This window comes from Lepisma saccharinum, chromosome 18 (assembly GCF_977018435.1).
Source record: "Lepisma saccharinum chromosome 18, izLepSacc3.1, whole genome shotgun sequence".
NCBI lineage: Eukaryota > Metazoa > Arthropoda > Insecta > Zygentoma > Lepismatidae > Lepisma > Lepisma saccharinum.
In genome coordinates, this window is record NC_139246.1 from 21,310,275 (window position 1) to 21,331,978 (window position 21,704).

General features: G+C 40.3%; 1 long non-coding RNA gene and 1 other non-coding gene across 2 annotated transcripts in view; one reads left to right on the plus strand and one right to left on the minus strand.

Annotated features, from left to right (window-relative positions):
• The window catches only part of LOC146001895 (uncharacterized), a 48,225-nt gene extending 42,175 nt beyond the window's left edge, over nucleotides 1–6,050 (minus strand). Inside the window, exon 1 of the long non-coding RNA XR_014443620.1 lies at nucleotides 5,915–6,050. This is a non-coding gene — a long non-coding RNA (uncharacterized LOC146001895). The remainder of the gene's footprint in view (nucleotides 1–5,914) is intronic.
• Nucleotides 6,051–19,836: 13,786 nt separating this feature from the next.
• TRNAT-UGU (transfer RNA threonine (anticodon UGU)) lies at nucleotides 19,837–19,909 on the plus strand. The gene has a single exon. It is a non-coding gene; the product is annotated as a tRNA-Thr (tRNA).
• The last annotated feature ends 1,795 nt before the right edge of the window (nucleotides 19,910–21,704 follow it).

Sequence of the window (21,704 nt, forward strand, 5' to 3'; positions counted from 1 at the left end):
GTCAATCAGAGCTAGGGAAAAGGAAACGAATGACGTCATTCGGTGGATGTATGTTGATTTTGGAAGAATGTCATTGACAATTGTATTGAGAAACACTGGATTGATAATTTACTATTTGAAGGTGAGTATGAACAAAGTAAAGCAAGCATGCATGGCTGCCTTAACGGAAGGGCAAGGGGGTTGGTTATTTTAAGGCCCTGAAATAAGGGAGAAGTACTTAGTCTTCCCTTCTTACTTTAATTGGTTTGTTTCTCTTTCCTTATTCTTCTACATTTTCACCTTCATTTCTCAGTCTTAGTATATCTATTTCCTTGCTTACTCGTCCTCTTTTTGATCATTTTCTTTCCTACTTATCTCTCCTCTTTACTATCTTGTTACCTCTTTATTTTCCCTCCGTCCTGTTACCTACCCAGTAGGACCAAGTAATGTAAATAGTTTGGTAAAGAGGAATAGAGATGGCAGCACCAGGCGTGCAAGATTAAGAATTAGCATAATATATGTGAATAACTTCATAAATAAGAACAAAGCAAATTGGAAAGATGAAAAGCAATAGAATATATTATAAGAAGACAAAGAATAAATATAAAAGAAATAAAGTAATGTATATACTTGATAAATCAAACTAGTGATCATATGTAAATGGATCAGAAAATTAAAGAAGTCAAAGCACTGATACAAGTTTGTGTCTTTGAACAGATAATGCATCTGTCTGATTGATTTATCATTCCCATAGTGGAAATTTTGTTTACATCAATGGCGGCGCGTTCCAGTCGACGCTCCACAATACTTTTGGTTGCGCGTTTCAGTCGCTTGGCACCAGGTATTATAGTGTTGACGCATTCCAATCACAGCCGCAAGGGAGGATATTAGTATTATTCGCAAAGCTTAAAGGAAAAAGCTGGATAAAGGAATTCATTAAATCGTCAAAAACATAAATAAATGGAAATCCAGAAGGAAGTTCACAAAGAAAACAAGAAGGAAGTCCAGATCCAGAACGTCCATTAAGAAGGAAGTCCAGATCCAGATCTGTCCATTAACAAGGAAGTCCAGATCCAGAACGTCCATTAAGAAGGAAGTCCATATAGAAGAATATACAAATTGAAGAAAAGAAATAATAAAGAACATATTGAGAAAAAACTTGACTGTAGATGAGGATTATAGAGAAAAGTAGCTCATCATGTAAATATTCTTATTCCATGTATTCTGTGTTTAAATAATATATTCGTTTAAACGTCTCCATTGGAAGGCATCCTGTCTGGTTTCGTTGTCTACAAAGAACCCTACCCTGTAGATAAGCTAGCTGAGGATTAAGATTGAGATTTATGCTCCTTGCACCAAATGGAGGTAGCAGTCCCTCATCTCCCCTCTCTCTCTCTCTCTCTCTCTCTCTCTACGTATGTCTGTCTGCCTGTCTCTCCCCCTGAGTGTGTCATTAACTTCGTTGTTTCTCCTCGCTCTCCCACTCTGTATTGATTCTTTGATTTTCTACCTTTCTCTCTCTTTATCGTTTCTTTTACATTCCCTCTCTCTCTCTTTCGCTGTATGACTTCTTTCTTTTCTCACTTTCTATCGATTCTTTTATATTTCCCTTTCTCTCTCTTACGCTGCATGACTTCATTGTTTATCTTTCTTTTCTTACTTTTTATAGCTTCTTTATATCTCTGTTATATGTTTGTTTAATTTCTCTCTCTCTCTCTCTCTCTCTCTAACTCTCCCCATTTTGCTTAGTCTCCCTCTCTTTCCCTGTCTGCCTGTATGTGATCTTTTTTTGTGGTTTCTTGCTCTCAATGTCTCCCCCCATTGCTTCTTTCATCTCTCTCCCACAACATTTCAGATTTTCATTATACTGAAGAGGATCTGACAGTTGCTATGTACACATGGACGTCTGCAGGATTTTTTTCAGGGAGGGGCCAGCAAAGTATTTTTTTCCACGGAGAGCAAATGAGGCACACTTGCCCATATTAGTTGTGTTTCCCCTAAAAAAAACAACAACATCAATTTAGTTCAAGTTGCCATGTTCCTGCAACGCCCTTATAATAATTAACAAATTTTTGTGGCTGAAATGAAATTATATTCGTGAAATATATATTTTTTGGTTGGCCGGATGCTCATAGACAGTAGCGGTGACTGGGTGCCAAAACTGGGGGGCAAGGGCAGAGTACTTTCTCTTGGTGTTTTGGAAATAAACCATTATTATTATTAATATTATTATTATTTTCCCACTGTACCTTTACATGCACTAGTTTAAGAGAACACAATACATCTTCCGCCCTTCCAAACAAATCCTAAAGTTTTGAAATTATCAAATGAACGCATGCAAAGTAATGAAGTGCTGTTTACAATTACTATCGGAAATTCGGTAACACGTTATTCAAGGAACGAAAAAGGTAATGCGTCACGTTATTCCCCAACTCTGGTTCTAAGTAGGGTGCGAAATCCCGGGGGGAGAGGGGGGAATTCCCCCACCAACGATTTTGTCCTGAAATTTCGCCCCCACAAAACTTTTCCAGGGGGGGAGAGTTTTTGTTCTCACAACAAACATAAATAATTAGTTTGGGAGTCGAATATACGTATTTTATTGGAATAATATCGAAAACATACGCATAGAACGTATAACAAAGAGCCTCATCTCTAAAAACACTGAACCCATCAATCCCAGAACACAGAAATTAGCCCGACTTCTTATTTCTTCTCCATTTCTCATCGCCTCTCGTCAGCTACCGCAAAGTATATATATATATATATAGTATTAATAAAACACGTAATAGCATTTAGATATGAATTTTATTTAGGAACCTATTATTTTTTTTAATATCTGTTAATTTTTGCCCCTTAGTCACGTAAATCATCATAGCATATTAAAATCTTCAATTTGCAATCAAATTTTGAATGAAGTACAGTCGATATAATATATTGCATAAATTATAATATATTGATTGAGTTGTTGTTTAAGTCCGCTTTGTGCACAGTATGGCTAATCGGGAAGGAAAGCGTGGGAGGGAGCCAAGGCCCTTCATGGGCTGTTACGCACAGGGTTATTAGTTATGGCTAGTCGGGACTGGACCTACAGTTTGAAGTGGGATCCGAACCACCATGCGCCTCCGCCGGGTATCGAACCCAGGACCCCTTGATTACAAGGCGACGACGCTACCACTGCACCATCGGGGAGGCATTTTATAATATAATTTGATTATTTAATAATTGACACATACATATTTAAATACCATATAGTGTGTATGTGTGTGAGTGTCTGTCTGTCTGTCTGCTCCTTCCCCCCAATTTACAGTGATTTCGCACCCTGGCCTTCTAAGTACACGTTATGCACAGATAGGCTAATAAAGACAGGGCCTTTAGTTTAAAGTAGGACCCCTACAATTCACACCCGTTAGGGGTGTGCGACGCGTGCCACCGCACAGGGCCTCCCTCTTAGAGGTCATTCCACGTTCCTCAAACTGACCCCTTTCCCCCCCTCAGAAAGACTCCTGCGGGCGGACTTGATTTGAGAACCAACATGTATTTTTAAAAACGCTCACCACAGTCGCCACTTGTCAAAATTTGACTTCGATAATGTGACTAAAGTCTGATACACAACGGGCGAGAGATTGTAAGTATGAAAGGTAAACTATACGATTTCTGCCTTTATTGTATTCTACGTGTTTTCTAAATGAGTTGTCTCCTACGATACTTTCCTAAACCATACGGAATGTTCACATTTTACAATAACAATGTGTGAAGACTGCGTAACACACAAACACACGCACATTTATGTAGTAATTAATTACATCTGCACATATACAGAGTCGCCGACCTCTGTGACAGGGCTCCAGGGTTCGAATCCCGGTTTGGGCATTCTTTGTGAGTGTCACTTGATCAATTTCATCTTGTCATTGATCCTCATCGTCACAATTAGCCAAAAGTGGCAGAAAAGAGACGCTAAATAACAAGGTGACATTGTGGACCACAGACAAACGTTCACAGCCTGCAGAGGACGTGAATGCGAACAACTATCCTTGATGACAGTTTGTTCCTTGACGTTTCATTTCGACTTCAGCTCTCAAAAATAGCATTTTTTCCTTGTATGCTTGTTGCCATGCAACATATTCATGGTTACTACGGTAAAATACTTTTTTTCCTGTCGGAAGACGACAAAATCTTTAGTATGCTGCGAACTGGAAAGGGTGGCCCTCAGGGTGCCTCTCAATAAAACTTAAACAAGCCTTTAATGTAACGATACGCAGCAGCGTAACTTGGGGTCGAACACGAACCTCAGGTTTCTAAATGTATAAAAGGTTTAACATTCCAAAATATATGTATATATTTTAATAAACGTGGAGATTTGGCCCCAGTCCCTTGCCCGCGCCAAGTTACGCCTATGACGATAAGCACCAGTGCATGAATTAAGCGAAAGGGATATTCTCAGGGGTTTCATCCTGTCTGCTAGCATGATCCCGTTTCCATAGAATACTGACGTCTTTAGTATCTTATCTGACACAGGGGCGTATATTCCAGGCTAGCTAGGCTATCTGCGAAGCCTGAAGCCTAGAAAGTAAAATACTGAAGATAATGGCGATTCTGAAGTTGGCAACCTGAATCCTTAGGAGTTGGCAACCTGAATTCTTAGAAGTTGGCAACCTGAATCCTTAGGAGTTGGCAACCTGAATTCTTAGGAGTTGGCAACCTGAATCCTTAGGAGTTGGCAACCTGAATTCTTAGGAGTTGGCAACCTGAATTCTTAGGAGTTGGCAACCTGAATCCTTAGGAGTTGGCAACCTGAATTCTTAGAAGTTGGCAACCTGAATCCTTAGGAGTTGGCAACCTGAATCCTTAGGAGTTGGCAACCTGAATTCGTAGGAGTTGGCAACTAGAATTCTCAGGAGTTGGCAACCAGAATTCTCCGGCTTTGGCAACCAGAATTCTCAGACGATGGCAACCAGAATTCTCAGACGATGGCAACCAGAATTCTCAGGAGTTGGCAACCTAAATTGTTAAGTTTGCAACCTGACTACCGTTGGGATGGCAACGTGGCTTCTTTGAAGACCTCAAGAATGAGTCTAGTCTTCTCCCTTCCTCCATAGCCTAGGACCAGTGTCATAGTGACATAGCCCAGGTCTTAGACTCAGCTTACGCCACTGATCTGACAAAAAAAAAAAAAAAATATATCACCTACATACACACAAGATCAGCGCCCAAATGTTGAGGGTGAAACGCAGAGGGATGATGACCCCTTCAGTTAAATGTTATAAAGCACCCGCCAGCTATAGGCTAATTTGCCTAAACATTCCCCCCTAGTGCATAGTCTTAATGTTGATACATGTAATCACCCCCTTCCCCCCTCCTTTCCAACTTCTATCTGCAAACTCGACGGAGCAGCTCCGAGGTAGGAATTTCCATTTCGAAAACTACACAGCTGCCAAACTTCGTCGGTGGTTGAAATGTTTGTTGAGGATTGGAGATGGAGGGGGGGTTGAGTGTTTACAAGGAAAGAAATTAGGTGTCTATATTTTCACTTTTGAAAATATAAGGGCCTCGCGGGTATGGTTCGCACAGGGCCTCGCGTTTCCTAACGGCGGCCCTGATGAAGACGATTTATGCTATGTGGAAGACTAAATTGTCATTATCATAAGTTAAGTCCTCGCAATATTTTTCCAAGATAGAATATTAACAGAAATTGTCCTTCTTTCCCACACGATTTTCTTGTAAAATTTCATAAAATCATCAATTTGTAAATGATAATTTGTCGTATTTTATTCTGAATAAAAATAAAATATTATTTTTTTCTATTTTGCTTTAGTTGAGAACAATAGCCTACCTTGTACACGTCACTACTAAACTGCAAAAACAAATTAATTTTTTTGAAAAGTATTTCGGAAAAATGTATCGTACAGAATAGTATAGAATAACGAGATATAATCACCTGCAAAATATTAATCCCAAGTGCAGTTTACAACGATGCACAGACATTTAACAGCACACAAACACACATACAAGATGTCCACAGACTTTAGACTCGAGCTGTTCGAGCAACATTAACCGGTAGTTGGAGAATCGCACAAAAGAAATGAAAGAAAAAAGCGGAAAACGCACGAGAAATCATTTATTGCATGCCAGGGTGAACAAAGTACCAGCGATATGCGACAGATGGCAGTAGTAACTTGATTTCTGAAAAATCTGCAAGACGATACTTCTCCGGTTCACTACTAGGTGGCTGTAGTGGCAACATTGGGAAATCCATTTGTTGGCAACAAGGGTGCCCGCTAAGATATCTGGAAAAAGTTCATATAATTCGAATGGTGAATTTGGCCCGATATTTTTATTACAAGTACAGTGGGATCCATGAATATTACCGTGCAAATTGTCCATCACCAAGTTCGTGCACTTTATTTGACCCAATAGGAGCTTCAAGAATTAAAAGAAAACTCGAGAAAAAGCTGTTGACAACTTCTGCACCCGTATACATAAAAATCCATCGCTTAAAAACACACAGGATGTAAGAGAAAAATTAATGAAAATAGTCATGGACAGTTTGCACGGTAATACTCATGGATCCCACTCTACAGTAAAACCTCGTTAATCCGGACTAATGGGAGGATAAGTTGACCGGTTTAACGAAAGTCCGGAACCGGATTAATTGAAATACTAAAAGAACAGTAGAAAGTGCATTAAAACTCTGTTTATAGCAACAAAACAAGTTTATTATGGTGTATTTAAAGGGCATATGCCTAAGTACACTATACAGTACAGTAAAATATAAAGCAGTGCTTCTAGCCACATTTAAAACCTTGCATTCTGCTTCTTCTTTTTTTTTTTTTTGGCCTTTTGCCTGTCCGGATTAAGCGAAGTCCGGCTTATCGGGGTCCGGATTTTAACGGGGTTTTACTGTATTAAAATATTTGTAATAAAATATATTATTATATATTATAATATTATAAACTTTTTTTGACCATATATATAAGCGTCAAAGTCCTCCGTGGCTGTGCGGTCTAAGGCACTGTTGTACTTTGGACTCCGACTGCGGGACAGCATGGGTTCAATCTCTGGGTTCTCGGCCTGTGTTATAGGGCCGATGGCAACCCACAATCGTGAGGAAATTGGGGAGCTCAGAGTGAGTGAGCGTAATCCGGTCACGGAGACCTACTATAACGGCTGGGGATACGTCAGGCTGACCCCTTGGACTATTCCAATACTGGTTGAAGATCTCCACGCTTAGAGGTGACGAAGGAAAGCGTGGGAGGGAGACCGGCAGTCGGTAGGTATGCCTAGGCCCTTCATGAGCTGTTGCGCAACGGATTATTATTATTATAATATTATGCTACTCGGAAATTATATTAAGGAGATGAGTTTTTAATTTTTTGCTACATTACAATATTTTATGTAGCTGTATTATTTTAAACATAGGCTACTATGGTTTAAAAATATACAAAAGCAGAAAGATTTTAAACAGCGGAAGATCTTTACGTAATATTTATAGTTAGGTCTATTTTTAACATGAAAAAAGTCACAAGGATTTATTGACGGGTGTTCCTTGATTTGCTGTTATCATGAAAGGAAGTCAGTTGTGTCTACAGGCATTACAGGCATTTGTCGCAGGTGAATTGCTTCTTTCCTTCAGCGCCAACACACAACTCGTGATGCCAACAATTGCAGCTCTGACACCGTATCCAGTCTACTTTAGATTGAGTGATTGATTTGGTGTTTTAAGTCCACTTTATGCACAGTAAGGCTGGACCTACAGTTTAAAGTGGGATCCGAACCACTGTGCCATGTGCCTCCACCAGATATCAAACCCGGGACCCCTTGATTAAAAGGCGACGACGCTACCACTGCGCCATTGGGGAGGCCCAGTCTACTTTAGATTCTGAGGCAACACTGCGAAAACTTATATTACAAAATGCACGCACATCATCGTTATTTCGCAGTGCTGACGAAGTCTCTGCTCTTTTGTTTCTCTGTCGGTGGGAACAGTCTCTTTTTAGTAGGCTTATTGGTTGCAGTTTTGCACAAGTTTTTGTTGCTTGTTAAATGAGTAGAATGTAACCGGGTTTGACCACTCGTCCGGAAGACCGAAGTCCCCAGTTCGAGGTGCCAAACTACTCTACCGCTAGTCCGTAGGTTCAGGGTTCCGCGGCCGCCCGATTGGACGGTCGTCGGTCCTTGGTTCGCGTCTCCGGTTAAGGAAACACGATTCCTACCACCAGCTAACGGTTTAATTCCAGGTTCATGTCACCGGGTCGGTTATTTACACCTCCGGCGGTAAGCCACGTCGTGCATAAAGTGGTGCTGTTATTCATTTATACCAATAATAATAATAATAATTGTAATAATAGAAAGCTATAACCCTTCTGGTCAATGGAGACAAGCTATACAGCTTCAAACTCAGGACTAAAACCAAAAATATTGACCATACGAGGATATACATCTATACATATATATATATGAATCAAGAACACCTGTAGGATAACGAATATATACGTGTATTCAGCAAAAATAAACACAACAATGATAATATAACTCATTCCTTGTACATATCCCCTCGCTCTCATTCCATCATGCACACACACACACACACACGCTGCAGGGGTGAACACAATATACCATTACATGATAAAATATCTAACCGCCTCTTTGGTTTATTTCCCGTGTACCTTCGAATTTGAGATTTCTATTAGCCCCTTAGGCTTGCTTTCAATGTAAATAAGCGCGGCCAGCGCTCTGTCACATATGAGACGCGATTAGCTAGGCGTCATAGTTGCCAAAAGTAAATAATAATTGACATTACACATTGTTGAGGCACTACAATGCAAAGAAAAATAAGCACACACTAAATGAGTGACAAGAGGAAATTAACTGGATTACAAGTACACGAGTGCTGATAATACAAACGACTGTAATATAAACTAGGATATATTCAAAATGATTAACTCAGCTATACTATTGAGTACCTAGTTTTTCTGATACCTATATCTATCAAAGAGCACGGTCGAAAAAATAAAAACACAAACATATAATTACTCATATAAATACTCGGCGCGAGAATAGGAAAACAATAACAAATAGTAGGTCTTTACGTTTATAGAATTTCGAAGGGTGAGCGAAATAGGTTCTTAATTTATGAAGATTTATAGTACTTTTGATTTGATTGGCCTAAATAATTAGTAGTTGCAGGCAACATTGTTCGATTTCATCTCGCTTTGTGTTATGACGAACCAGTAGCGACGTAGGTGGACAAATGTTCACTCTCACACATAAAGAGAAAACTGGAGGATACTATACCGACTCAATGGCGGCGTGGTCCTCGCTGATGTCGACTGTCCTCGTTGCGGCGTCCCGACGATACTCGTGGCTATGACAGTCTGTCCTCCTGGCGGGCAAAAACTGTCTCTTCGACTTAGACGTAACATTCATTTTTCTTCCTATTTTCCATCGCGGCGACGAAGATGGGCGGAAAAAGCACCTCGCTTCCATCTGTCTGCTCGGGCGTTGCATCCGATCATGGCTTCAATGGCCGTTCGGGGATACGCAGGGCGTCGGGTCGTCTAAGGGCGGACGTCGTTTCATCTCTCTCTCTTTTCTCTATCTCTTCTTCTTTTCTCGGCGTAACATCCGTCTCACCGTTGTGGTAGTGTCGTCTCTCATCTGGGTTGGCAATGCGAGTTGTCGCTGCGGCGTGGCTTTCATCTCAGACGCCGTTATGCAAGCGTCGTGGTGTGGTTCTCTTGACTTAAGGCGTCGTATAGTTAAGCAAGGGTCCTGGCTTCTTCTCTTGGCTTCATGGCAGCAGTAATCGGAAACCCGAAGGTCCCGTCCCTCTCGTAGTTTTCAACCGCCCATGGTTATTCAATGTCCCTCCTTACAAAAAGGGGAAAAAACACACATGGAGCACGTGAAACACGTAATTAACACGGCCTCAATTCCTGGCACTGTCACTGTGATCACACACTCACGACAATTAACACGACGCGGTCGAAAGGTTAAAACAAAGCAAAGTTCCGTAACTCGCGCAAAGTGACGCGGAGATGGTGTTCGGTCTGAATATGGCGCTAAACTGTGTCGGTCCTCTGGAGTCCAGGGGTATTTAAGGAAAACTTGAAACTTCAAAAAATCAACCGCCTCGCAGTTCGTTAGCTTAGAAAAAAAATGCAGGACGGTGGTCCTTCTTCCAGGCTCGTTGTCCACTTGGGAGGTTTGGGGGTGAAGAAAAAAACAGAGCAGTCCTCACACGTGTTGCGACAGAACTCCCCTTCGGTCGGCAACTCGGACGTTGTTCCATTCGTTGAGCAAGTAAAAGTCACCCTTAGTGTCAAAAATTCCACAAGTCGCTATTGTTTTCCTACCCTCGCCGTCTAGAACCGAAAATCCAAGAAAAGCCAAAAAGCACAACTGGCTACAGAAAGTTGTTAAAGAGTATTTACGAAATTCTAAAATACACTCACATAAACTACAAAAAAGACTGGTGACAAAAGTAATTGTCACATCTCGCCCCCCCTAACTTCAAAAAAAATTGTAGGCTTTAAAATCGCTCTCGGCTGGGGAGATTTTTTAAGGTTACATATTTTTTTAAAAAAACACCCTGTATATGAACACTTTTTTGAAACACCCTGTATATGAATCGAATCTATACTTGAAAAATGCTTTTATGAGTAAATACACAATAAAACAATCCTTAAAGGACGTAAAAAGATAATACATTGGAATATACGCATATAAAAATCAATAATGACACAAGAGTAAAATATAAAAATATAACTAGTCCATTAACATAAACTTCAAATCTCTAAGAGCGGTCTCCCGAACGCTGAAGTCCGGAGACGCCAGGTGTTGGAGAGTCACTTCTTGTTTGCACCTGATTTCCATCCCTTCGCGGTTCATTCATCCACGAAGGTCGCTGTTCTGTCCTTCGGTCCGACTGCGGGCTTCTTGATCTACTGTGGGGTCGGTAGTAACCATCACGTACGTGACCTCGTTGAAAGGTACCGTCCCGGTTACCCTGTTCTGTGCCGCGCGGCGGTCGACGCATATTTTCTCCTCCACGTCTGCCTCTCTGGTACTGCCGCCGTTCTCTCTGTGGCGAAGGTGGTAAGGGATGAAAGTTTTGATCATTGGCGCGTGGAGCGTGGTGCTGTCCTCGCCGCACCATCTGAACTCGCTGGCGTCGGTTCCGGCCGTGACGATCATCTTCTCGTCTGGGACGCTTATTCCAGCGCTCTGCCCTGTCGCGTTCTTCTTCTTCTGAGCACTGGTACAGGTTCTCCAGCGTCAGCGACATCGAGTCGGGGTCGAACACACAACTGCCATTAAGGTGACGCCGGACATTTTGAGGAAAATGATATATCAGCGCCGCGATTATTTCTGGAGTCGTCATTTGAGGCTGCAGTGCCTTGAATTCATTATATTTTTTCCAGAAATATTGGGCGTACGTAACTCCCGCGTTTCGGCTGTACCTTTCGTTGCGTAGTTCCATTAGCATCCGTTCTACTTGGATCGGCCGCTGAAAGTGTCCTAGGAACATCTCCCGGAAAGCTTCATAAGATGTGAAATGCCCTTCATTCGTTTCAAACCAATTTTTGGCCCGATCTTCCATTAAACCTCGCAAAACCAGGATCTTTTCATTATTCCCCAAGGACAGCTCCTCAGAGGTAGTTTCAAACCGTTCTAAAAATGCAGACGGTAAAACCCGATCAGCCCCGTTGAATCTTTTGAAATGGTTCTTGTATTCAAGAGGGAAAATAGCTCGCTTCGCAATTGTGGGTGCCGAATAATGAACTTCGCAGCTGGTGGTCGCTGGTCGAGTGGGTAAACCGGGGAAACTCTCGTTTACCGGTGGCTCATTGACTATTATCAGTTCAGTCGAAGGGTCTTCATTATTGCTGGTGGCCGAAGTACCTGGGTTTGTCCTCGTAGCCGTGGGCGTTTCTCGTCGCTGAGGGTGAGAAAGGTCCAAACTGTCCATTCTTTTTTCCAAGGCCTGTATCCTTTGCGAGTGGTCATCAACCTCGCCTATTGTTCTCGTCACGCGCTCTCTCAGACCTTCCGAGTTTTGGTGACAGCTCGCCTCAAGCTGTGCCGAGGATTGTCTCATTAGCGCCAGTTCCTCTTCCGTGTGGTCGGTCCGTCGCGACAGTGTTGCCAACTGCTGGTCCTGGTCATCAACACGGGAATCCAAGCGAGCGATTTCCGCGGTGAGTTTCTGCTCACTGTCTTGCAAACGCGTGGAAAAACGTTCAGTCATTTGTTCCATCGAAACACGCACCACTTCCTGGAATCGGGTCTCAAGCTGTTCTATCCGCTTTTGTGTCTCCGCATGCTCCGCTCGGATCAGCCGTCTTATCATCTCGAACATCCTGTCGTTGGTGCCGGCGCCATTCTTCAATGCATCATCTGTTTTTTCCATCGGAGCGACATCTTCCGGGGGGGAAACGGTCAGCTGATTCGGATCTTCAGAAGGTGGCGTGGATTCAGTATTTACTACTAAGCCCACGTGTCCTGGAGTTCCTGACGAAATAACACAAGTACTACAGCGCGGCTGCGCTTCGTTCGACGGGTCCATTTCACCTAATGGGATTTCAATCCCGCAAACTACACAATTCCGTGCTTCGCTCATCTTTCGATAAATAATTTTCTCACTTCTCAATTTCATTAGATATTTAAAACACTCACTATGACCTGAGGTCGTCAGAAAATAAATCTGCACTTCAAAAATATATAACGCACTACAGAAAAACAATACAAACAATAACCTATCAAAAATGCAGAGAGGAGGACACGACGGGTCCTTTCCTGCTACCTTGTAGAAGCCTAATGAAATTAAAAACGACGCAAACACACAAAAAAATTGCCACTAAATCTGTATAACATACTTCCTTGAAATATCGCCCTTGCCGATGTTTGCCTACATAAATGCCCTTTACGTTAATCAAATTCGCGCCGAGATAACATAAACACCGAATACTAAATATGGATATCAATAAACATAGCAAAATACGTATAAAAACATTTCAACGCTTACTGAAAAAATATTATGCACTTGTAAAACTACTACCATTACACTCCCGACGAAGGCGAAAAAGAAGACCGGTGCCTGTTCGGGATGCCAAATTGTAACCGGGTTTGACCACTCGTCCGGAAGACCGAAGTCCCCAGTTCGAGGTGCCAAACTACTCTACCGCTAGTCCGTAGGTTCAGGGTTCCGCGGCCGCCCGATTGGACGGTCGTCGGTCCTTGGTTCGCGTCTCCGGTTAAGGAAACACGATTCCTACCACCAGCTAACGGTTTAATTCCAGGTTCATGTCACCGGGTCGGTTATTTACACCTCCGGCGGTAAGCCACGTCGTGCATAAAGTGGTGCTGTTATTCATTTATACCAATAATAATAATAATAATTGTAATAATAGAAAGCTATAACCCTTCTGGTCAATGGAGACAAGCTATACAGCTTCAAACTCAGGACTAAAACCAAAAATATTGACCATACGAGGATATACATCTATACATATATATATATGAATCAAGAACACCTGTAGGATAACGAATATATACGTGTATTCAGCAAAAATAAACACAACAATGATAATATAACTCATTCCTTGTACATATCCCCTCGCTCTCATTCCATCATGCACACACACACACACACACGCTGCAGGGGTGAACACAATATACCATTACATGATAAAATATCTAACCGCCTCTTTGGTTTATTTCCCGTGTACCTTCGAATTTGAGATTTCTATTAGCCCCTTAGGCTTGCTTTCAATGTAAATAAGCGCGGCCAGCGCTCTGTCACATATGAGACGCGATTAGCTAGGCGTCATAGTTGCCAAAAGTAAATAATAATTGACATTACACATTGTTGAGGCACTACAATGCAAAGAAAAATAAGCACACACTAAATGAGTGACAAGAGGAAATTAACTGGATTACAAGTACACGAGTGCTGATAATACAAACGACTGTAATATAAACTAGGATATATTCAAAATGATTAACTCAGCTATACTATTGAGTACCTAGTTTTTCTGATACCTATATCTATCAAAGAGCACGGTCGAAAAAATAAAAACACAAACATATAATTACTCATATAAATACTCGGCGCGAGAATAGGAAAACAATAACAAATAGTAGGTCTTTACGTTTATAGAATTTCGAAGGGTGAGCGAAATAGGTTCTTAATTTATGAAGATTTATAGTACTTTTGATTTGATTGGCCTAAATAATTAGTAGTTGCAGGCAACATTGTTCGATTTCATCTCGCTTTGTGTTATGACGAACCAGTAGCGACGTAGGTGGACAAATGTTCACTCTCACACATAAAGAGAAAACTGGAGGATACTATACCGACTCAATGGCGGCGTGGTCCTCGCTGATGTCGACTGTCCTCGTTGCGGCGTCCCGACGATACTCGTGGCTATGACAGTCTGTCCTCCTGGCGGGCAAAAACTGTCTCTTCGACTTAGACGTAACATTCATTTTTCTTCCTATTTTCCATCGCGGCGACGAAGATGGGCGGAAAAAGCACCTCGCTTCCATCTGTCTGCTCGGGCGTTGCATCCGATCATGGCTTCAATGGCCGTTCGGGGATACGCAGGGCGTCGGGTCGTCTAAGGGCGGACGTCGTTTCATCTCTCTCTCTTTTCTCTATCTCTTCTTCTTTTCTCGGCGTAACATCCGTCTCACCGTTGTGGTAGTGTCGTCTCTCATCTGGGTTGGCAATGCGAGTTGTCGCTGCGGCGTGGCTTTCATCTCAGACGCCGTTATGCAAGCGTCGTGGTGTGGTTCTCTTGACTTAAGGCGTCGTATAGTTAAGCAAGGGTCCTGGCTTCTTCTCTTGGCTTCATGGCAGCAGTAATCGGAAACCCGAAGGTCCCGTCCCTCTCGTAGTTTTCAACCGCCCATGGTTATTCAATGTCCCTCCTTACAAAAAGGGGAAAAAACACACATGGAGCACGTGAAACACGTAATTAACACGGCCTCAATTCCTGGCACTGTCACTGTGATCACACACTCACGACAATTAACACGACGCGGTCGAAAGGTTAAAACAAAGCAAAGTTCCGTAACTCGCGCAAAGTGACGCGGAGATGGTGTTCGGTCTGAATATGGCGCTAAACTGTGTCGGTCCTCTGGAGTCCAGGGGTATTTAAGGAAAACTTGAAACTTCAAAAAATCAACCGCCTCGCAGTTCGTTAGCTTAGAAAAAAAAATGCAGGACGGTGGTCCTTCTTCCAGGCTCGTTGTCCACTTGGGAGGTTTGGGGGTGAAGAAAAAAACAGAGCAGTCCTCACACGTGTTGCGACAGAACTCCCCTTCGGTCGGCAACTCGGACGTTGTTCCATTCGTTGAGCAAGTAAAAGTCACCCTTAGTGTCAAAAATTCCACAAGTCGCTATTGTTTTCCTACCCTCGCCGTCTAGAACCGAAAATCCAAGAAAAGCCAAAAAGCACAACTGGCTACAGAAAGTTGTTAAAGAGTATTTACGAAATTCTAAAATACACTCACATAAACTACAAAAAAGACTGGTGACAAAAGTAATTGTCACAAGAAGATATTTTCATTCTCTTTCCAGCATTATTTTGTGAAGTAATGTGTTGCACGCGTTACGGTAATGGAACTAAAACTGTATACTTCGCTGATCGAAATTGTACCATTTCCGCCGATCGAATATGTACCACTTTGTGCATGGAAATAAATACTTCTGTAGTTCCCTTATCTCTCACCAGATAGCTACAGATGTCACATGCTACAGCCACCACATGCTTGTCCACGTTTAACCTGCATTTCCTTGTCCTACGTTCAAGCATAAAAACGGGGCACGCAATATGACAGGCAGACGTTTATATACAAAGCACCTATTCTATCTACAACGCACTCACCTTGCCATACAAAATTACGTCTGGTTCTCCGGATTTTCCGTAGAATTTCTCGATGTTTCTGCACAACACACCTGACACCCCACGCAACAACCCTCACTCCTCAAATCAGCGTTGCCAGGAACAGGAAGCAAAATATTCGACTTTTTAGAACGGGTGATCGAAATAGTACCTATATCGAAAATGTACCACCCTACCCTATATTGTTATTGTTATAGATCTGTTAACAGTCTCTTGAGAGATAGATAGATAGACAGATATTAAGAGAGAGAGAGTGAGAGAGAGAGAGAGACGTTACCTGTTCGGACTTCATGTATGATCGATATTATCCTGAGTAAGGGTAATTTGAAGTCAAAATTAATTGCTTGTCTTGGTTGGTATGACAAAACTCCCCCACCCCGCCAGAAATTTTTGGTGATGAGGATTTCTTAGGACAAAATATTTGGTGGTACCGCTCATGATTGCGCACCCTGGGTGGAAGTTGTCAGTCTACTGCGTCATACAATTTGCCAACATTGTCGACATTTCTCTGGCGCTTATGGCACTATAGGTTTTCTTCTTTCAACATGAAATCTTACGGTTTGGTGTAAAATTGTTGTATTATTGTTATTACGTTGTGCGTGTGACTTACATAGAGTAACGAACATTACTTTTGAATTTCCGATATTTGTGTTATTATACATTAAATCAACTTCTGGTTCTAGTTTCATACATACAAATGAAAGCAAAATACACAACTATATCATAAAATAACAAAGTGCACGTAGAAAAAGGGCAGAAGAGATAAGAGATAAGAACAAATTAATCTTACAAGTTAATAACCAAGCATGTTTCGTAAGTACCACAGTGGTAAATTTCTCGTATCGGACAAACAGCTGAAATTTGCTACTTCATTTAATTTGAATATTCGTACTTACGTATTCTGCATTGAGAAACATTGCTGAAGGTGGCATTTCGCTTATATCACGGAAATAAGCTCTATTTGTGACATATCGAGTAAGTTTTCTTCGTTTCTTTTTGCCTTCGGTAAGACGCAAAATGGCGGTCACAGTTTCACTACTGTACTCGGCATGCAGTGTTTCCACCCCACTGCACCCAAAAATACCTACGTAGCCCCACAAACCATTGATGCATAGCCCCACGAACCATTCATACATAGCCCCACGAACCATTCATACATAGCCCCACGAACCATTTCCGGTAAGGTTAGGTTAGGTAGGGTCACTATAGGTTTCAATAGTGAAAAATTGGTTTCGAAAAAAATATGCGTAGCCCCACACACCATTCTCGCATAGCCCCACGAAGCATTGACGCATAGCCCCACGAACCATTGACACATAGCCCCAAGAACCATTGACACATAGCCCCACAAACCATTTGCGGAAACGTACCTTCTTCAGTTACAAAAACAGGTGTTTGGAAACACTGACCGGGATTACGTCATCAGACACAGGCTTCATCCACCTGGAAGTAAACGGATGCAAGAGCTTTCGTGCATCGGTCACACATTTATATCGAAAAATAGATGATTTACCGGCAAAATTCAATGAACGATGCAAGAAAACACTTCCCCGAACTTCCACAAGTCTAAAGAAACCTGCATTCGGTAAGTAATTTCTCCTGTAAATTTGAAGAAATCCGTTTGTCCGATACGAGAAATTTACCCAGACGGTATTGTTTTTGATCTTAGTTTATATATCGATGAAGCAAAAGAAAGTTCGTGTGAAATAATGTGCAAGATTTTTCTGTTCTTGTCAGACAGTGAAACATGACGTTGTTCCATTATAAAGCATGATGAAGCATAGACACGTTATCCACAAAAGTGTTACAACACTATTTTCAAATTTCTAAACTGGATAGTTTTCCTTTATCCAAGCTCAAACTTGCCCTTGCACATTAAGGTGTGGTTGGGTCTTTGCTTTTTAGCAACGGCATTTTAAAAAAATTGTCCCGTCTCGAAGAACGACTAGGATGTATTAAATTTTGAAACAAAGAAATAGAATTATTTAGAAGTCCCTCTTGTGCATTCAATATAATTTTCATGTGGTTTGCTCTAACTGTTGTCTAGATGGTCTGTAATATTTTCGTCCTGCCCAGAAGCTTATTTTCTATCACAAGTATCTACTCAACGGCGAAAGCAAACGTCATGAAAGTTCACTTGAATGCTTCAGAAGGTTTTTTATTATATGTAATTGTTCAGAATTGGGTACATCTTAGCAATTTCTTGAAACGAGAGAAATTTTTGAAAATAACAATGCTGATAGCGGCAAAGACCCAAAAATACCTTAATATGGACGACAAATTTGACACGTTTGAATAAGAACTTGTCCATTTAACTCACAAACGGAACATGATACACCAATTGTGAGAGCATTTACAGCACATTTCTCATAACAAATATCCAGGAATACAATAAACAGTTCGACCAATGAAATGATGTATGGACTGATAAGTGTCTATATTTTTGAAGCAAGTGAAGGCATTTAACCTACATTTTGTGGATAAATCTACACCTTCTGCAGACTAAAGTTCATTTAATGACAGCATCAAGTTATTTTGTAAGTACGGACCTTCATTTTTATCTTTTGTATGTATACTGTTATTTGTATTCGTAACAGAATCTGAGCATTGAACCATGTCTAGAACATTAATAATGCCGTTCCCCCCAGTATCAATACTGCTGTCTATGTATACATATTTTTCAAACCTCTGTCCATTTAAAAAATGTTTTAAACTCTGTTGAGATTATATTATTGAAGGTTACAGAACTAAAGACACAAATATGCTAGAGTATAATTCTAAGGGCGTAGCTGGGTTATTTCTGGAGATGGGCATGTTACTCAACTTTGATAATGTTTGCTCGAAAGTTGATCCTAATGGGAGAGGCCTAATGAAATAACAACTTAGAATGTATCTGTTTCTATGTATCTCAATTGCGACTTCTTTACTCAGAAATATTACTCATGCCAAAAAATTGCCAAACTATTATCGAACATATTAAAGACACATAAAGTATTTCACAAAATAAGTGCAAAAAGTGGTAACATTCGCAAGAAACACATATTTCATTATTTGGCGACAGAGTAGCCTGGATAAAAAAAATAAGTTTTTGAGGTCATTTTATCCTCTTATAGTAATCCTGCAATTTCTGGCAAATATTAATGTTTTTAGATGTTATTGTGATTTTTAAAAATAAGATTTCTTATAGTTACATTGCATGCAGGATATGAAATGTAACATTTGCGTGATTTAAGCCTAGCCTAACCTAACCTAATTTAACTATTCTATGATTTAAGTTACATTCGCTCCCTAGTATACCGTGAAAAGAAGGATGACCTAATAAGGAACAGTTGATGCCATTTTCGAATTCAACATCTAAAAATCTATTTTTAAAAAAAGTCTGGCCCTTCCCGGTAAGCTCATTTGAGGCTACGCCACTGCATCAATTGTGCCCCTGTCTGAAAATATCACCTTTGTTGTTAAAAAACATGAAATTTAAATCGAAAGAGGAGTTTTCTGGGTGGAATTTTCCCTCTGGGTCACAACGCAAGTCATAGGAAGAAAAAGAAGAAATGGTTTCAGCAAATGTGTGTTTGTTTTCCTGTGATGACGATGATATTGTACTAATCGAGGAGATTAACTTACTTAATCAACACGTTAGACACTGGTGTATCTTTCGTCGACATGAATTATTTACTCGTGGTATTGTCTTTTGAAGTGTTTATAACCAACTGGGCGATTGTATCGACGAAATTACCGCTTGTTTATTCACTATCAGTGTCAGTGATCAGAAATTAGAGATAGTAGGATCTGAGCTAAAAGAAAATACGTAAGGTTGATTTTATTACCACGATTATTACTTTGTAAACAATATTTACATTAATTATTGCCTTTTGTGCAAGCACAGGTTAAAACCCAGAGCACTGATGCTCGACGAGTGACATTGTAGTTAGCGAGTCTGTGGCACGTCGCCTCCTTAGCTCAGTGGCTAGAGCACTGGTCTTGTAAACCAGGGGTCGTGAGTTCGATCCTCACAGGGGGCTGATGTGCAATTGAAGCATGTCTACTTTTTTTTACATATGTTATTTCGATTATTTTGCTCGTGGCATTTGAAAAATTGAAATGTATTTTTCTAAAGTCTTCTCCGCGTGGCGAGAAAAATGTTATTCGATTTATTTCGCTTTTATGGAAGGACATTTCTTTCTGTACCATATGATCTTGTCTTTCATTATCATTACTAACGAGCACAGTGGCATATTTACGATTATATTTCGGGTATCTAGAGAGAGAGAGAGAGAGAGAGAGAGAGAGATTATGCGTTGCCTATACAATGCACAATTGTTTTACAGTTGCACATTAGCAGTGTTTAGTTACAAGTAACAGGTACTTTTTCGGAGTAGCGGTAACTATTATTATTATTATTATTATTTATTTGAAGTAAGGTTACACTTAAGCTTGCATTGAGTATGTGACTATAAAAAACCGGCTTTTTGCTACAACGCATTTACTATTTTAAAATTACACCTATAATTCAGTTACTTTGTACGTAACAAAAGTAACAGTTATTTCACAATGAATTTTCTGTAGATATCAGCAGTTATGAACAAAATTATGGTTTCCTAAAGAAAAAATAGAAATGAAATTTTAATTTTAATTTTATTTAATTTTATTTACCCATTTTGTTACTAGCAAAATGTCCTGCTTGACAAAAGTTTTGCTTTCAATTTATTTACCTCTGTATTTTCATCTTTAAACACACGAGGTTTATTGTAATTGTAATAATTCAAAACAGTTCAAAACATTTATAAATTTTTATAGGAATATACGAGTTTTGCTTTAAAATATTCGTAATTTTACATGACATAATCATTGAATCACAAAATCTATTTCTGCCCACAATGTCGTAGCAAAAATAATGAGTATTGTATTCCTTGCATATTTTCTGGGATATTTAGACTCCAAAAAACCGTCTCACTAGGCGAAACTCCCGAAAGTATCGGTGATGAAATTCTAACCGATACTTTCCGATGCCGATACGACTGGTATCGGACGAGGAAGATCGGTTTCGGGATCGGCTCAGCTCTAAATTTAATGAAAATTAATAGTAATTTTAATATATTTGGTTTATTTTACTTTGCTTTTCTGCCACTTTTGACTAATCGCGAAGACGATGATGAATAATATGATGAAATTGATGAATGGACACTCAGAAACACTTATGGTCCACGTTTGCACAGCATATGCCAATACAGGTCTTATGATTCTCATCAAGCATATAGTTGTTCGGATTCCACTTTAAACTGTAGGTCCAGTCCCGATTAGCTTTGCTGTTCATAAAGTGGACTTAAAACACCAAACAATTAATAATATAGTGATAATTTAGTTTCTCCAGACAAAATAGTGCTCTCGAAATGTCTGTAAAAATAACTCGTTTAATTTTAAGAAGTAACTTTCCAAAGATTATATTTTAGGAATACTGACATTGAAGCCACAAGTTAGTTCGGTGTAATTATAGTAAACAAATGAAAAACTAGATGGCAACCTTACAGCATACATGCAGTTTTTTCTTCTGGAAAAGCTTCATGCTTCCAGCATTTAAATTTTATCCTACATATTTGCATCATTTTTTAATCTTTGTACTGCATATATGTATTTTAAGAATTAGTGCGTTATATATTTCTGTTTCTTTCTTACGTAACTGCATGTATATTTGCAATATTATTACATATGTTCAGGACAATATGCTCAACGACTATCAATTCAATGGAATGCTATACTCTCGAATTCTTAATCTGGACAAAATTTAGACTGCAGGGTCATTATCTCATCATTATACAC